Here is a 2,773-nt window from a genome sequence, read left to right as displayed (position 1 = left end):
GATGTGCAAGTGGCAGAGACATGTAGCTCTCCACAAGCTACGCACACTGAGCGAAGCGTGCAGTAAGACCTAGTATGACCATACTCCTGGCAGTTGGTGCATTGTACAGGGCCATTTCCCTTATGCGGTTCTTCCACAGTTATCCTACGATGCAGCAGATATTGTAATTTATAAATTGGGTGCACATCGTTTTTGCCCAGAGGTTTGTTTTCAGGCTCGAGCTCAACTTTAAACATAGGTTGAGGGATTTTGTTCCTATTAAAAATATTCACAGCAGCTTTTGGATTGAAACTTTGATCTTTAAGTGCTTCCAAAACTTCCACAGCTTCAACGCTTGGTTCGATACCTTTAATTACAATTTGTAGACCTTTTGCACTTTTAAGTTGGTATGTATAAAATTTTGTGTTTGTGTCATTCAGGTATTTGGACACTGTTCGAAAATCCTGTTCGGAATAAATTTGTACTTTAGTTTCGATTAGCTGTATGAATTTTTTTACAAGAGCGCTTGGATTCTCTTCTCTTATAAAAATGGGCGGAGGTTTGGCATTAGTAGCTTTTGCAGCACCTTCAGAAATTTGGCTATTCACATCATCGGCATTGTCACTTAGCAGTGCAAATCTATTCGTACTGACTTGCTGAGTTGAGGTAAGGCGGTTTATTTTTGTCTTACTGCCCGTTGAATTTTGCGGACTAAGTTTTCTTTTTATTGTAACATAGCGGTCCATTCCAGTCTGTATGGCCGCATTTTTAGTTGTTTCGTTTTTCAACCTTTCTTGCGCTTTACCTTTGTTGCCAGTGCTTGCACTCAAGTTAATTTGTGCTTGTGCAGCAAGAATAGGCCGGGCTGTTGACACCGCTGTGCAGTCGGCAGGTACCGGTGTGTTTGTTGTTGGCGCGATAGAGGTAGTGAAACATGTCACTGTACTAGTTGTTGTTGCCGCTATATTTGGGGATATGTTATCGCTTACCGAATTTGATGTAAGCGTTGGGCGTGAAATGTGATACGGCACAGGTGAAGCGCACTCTTCACTCCAAGGCATCGGAGTCGTCAATGGTAAGTTTGGAGGACAAGTCCGCTGACCTGAATCTTGAGGGGGTTCGAGGGTGGTCGATGGATTGGGCTTTGCGCTTTCGCTGTCACTCTGGGACCGAATAGAGAAATATGCGTTGTTGCGTTGAACTGAAAGCCGGCGCTCATTTTGCTCGCGTTGCTTCTGAGCTCGGATTTCAGCTTGACTCATCGCTTTCTATTTTCATTTGGTTTGTTTGTTTATTTTACTTATTTATTTATTTATTTATTTTTTTTTTTGTTTTATTAAATAGCACAATATTTAATGACTACGGAGCGAACTTAAAAACACGTCCGCACTCTTCGACTGTTCAATAGACTTCATATCTGAATAATAAATTGTATTTATGTTAAAGTGAACCTATACTAAATTTTTACCTGCTTAATTGGAGGAGTTATAATGCAAAACAACGTCCCTGGTCAATCAGTTGTATGGGAGCTAGATTTTAGAGTAAACCAATCTCGATAATTTTATGAGATAGTAAAGGAAATGTGTGTTTTTTTACCCGGCAACTCTGGTTACTAGAATACGTGATTTTTGCTAAGCTCTCTTTAAAGGTGTTCAAATAAATAGTTTACCAATATATAAAAAGTTGGTGTGGTATCAATTCAACGGACCAACAGGTGTTTCAACGCTGACGCATCGAGTTCGACTGCCAAGTGAGTTAATAAATACATATTTCGTCAGCATTGGTTGCTGCCGTTGGAGGGCCTATCATCTGTTGAGGATCGCCGACTGCAAAGGTGGGAGTGGAAGCTAGAGTCGACTGTGACTGGGATCGTCAAATTGTTGCAGCATCTACCTGTTGCTGCTCTGCGTTCCGCTGAGGCGAGGTGATCTTGCTAGTGCAATAAACTTTAGCGCATAGTCGAAAGCATTTGTTTTGGTTGTAAATTACTTCTGTAAGAATCAACAGCGCCATCTGTTGGCGTTTCAGCTGCGCTAATTTTGCAAGTCAGTGTTTAACAGCTGTAAGAAGCAATAGCGCCATCTGTTGGCATATAGCCGTGTTAATTTCTGCAAGTGCTAATAGCAAATCAACAGGGTTGCCGCCTCCCTGCAGTAATACCAAACTTTTTAAATTTAAAAAAGGATTTGGTTTGCGGTTAAGACGTGTGATAATCATGCAACGTACACCGACGTCACAAGCAGCGAAACGTAAAGTGTCTGAAACTTCTCCTGACCTCTCTTTGCATGACATTTTGGCTGCGATAAACAGCATAGAAGGCAACGTGAGCAAAAAGCTGGAGGGTTTAGCCACTAAAGATACCATCAACGACTTGAAGCAATCGGTTGGGGTTCAAATAGAAAGTCTAAAGTCTGAAAATGAGAAACTTAAGGCTGAATTGATGCAAATGAAGCGAGATCGTGAACTGGACAGGCTGGAATTAAACCGTTTGGTCGATGCAAGTAAGAAATTGAACGTTATTGTGAACGGTTTGCCGAAGGAAGCCTCACCTAAAGCAGCAGTACAAAAGCTTTGCACTGAAAAACTAAATTTGCGGCATGTAGAAGTTAGGGAGGCGCGCCAATTATATAGTAAAAATGAGAAAATGGGAGTGATTGCGGAGTTCTCTTCTGCAGAAATGGCAAGCGAAGTTTTGAAAAATTCAAAGAAATTATCTGGTACGAAAATCTTCCTTGAAAAGGATCTCAATGCAGCTAAGCAACAAAGGAAGAAAGTGCTACTTCAAATTAGAAGA

This window comes from Rhagoletis pomonella, unplaced genomic scaffold (genome assembly GCF_013731165.1).
Source record: "Rhagoletis pomonella isolate Grant_MI unplaced genomic scaffold, Rhpom_1.0 Rhpom_scaffold_00076, whole genome shotgun sequence".
Lineage (NCBI taxonomy): Eukaryota > Metazoa > Arthropoda > Insecta > Diptera > Tephritidae > Rhagoletis > Rhagoletis pomonella.
Note: the sequence above shows the minus strand (reverse complement) of the source record.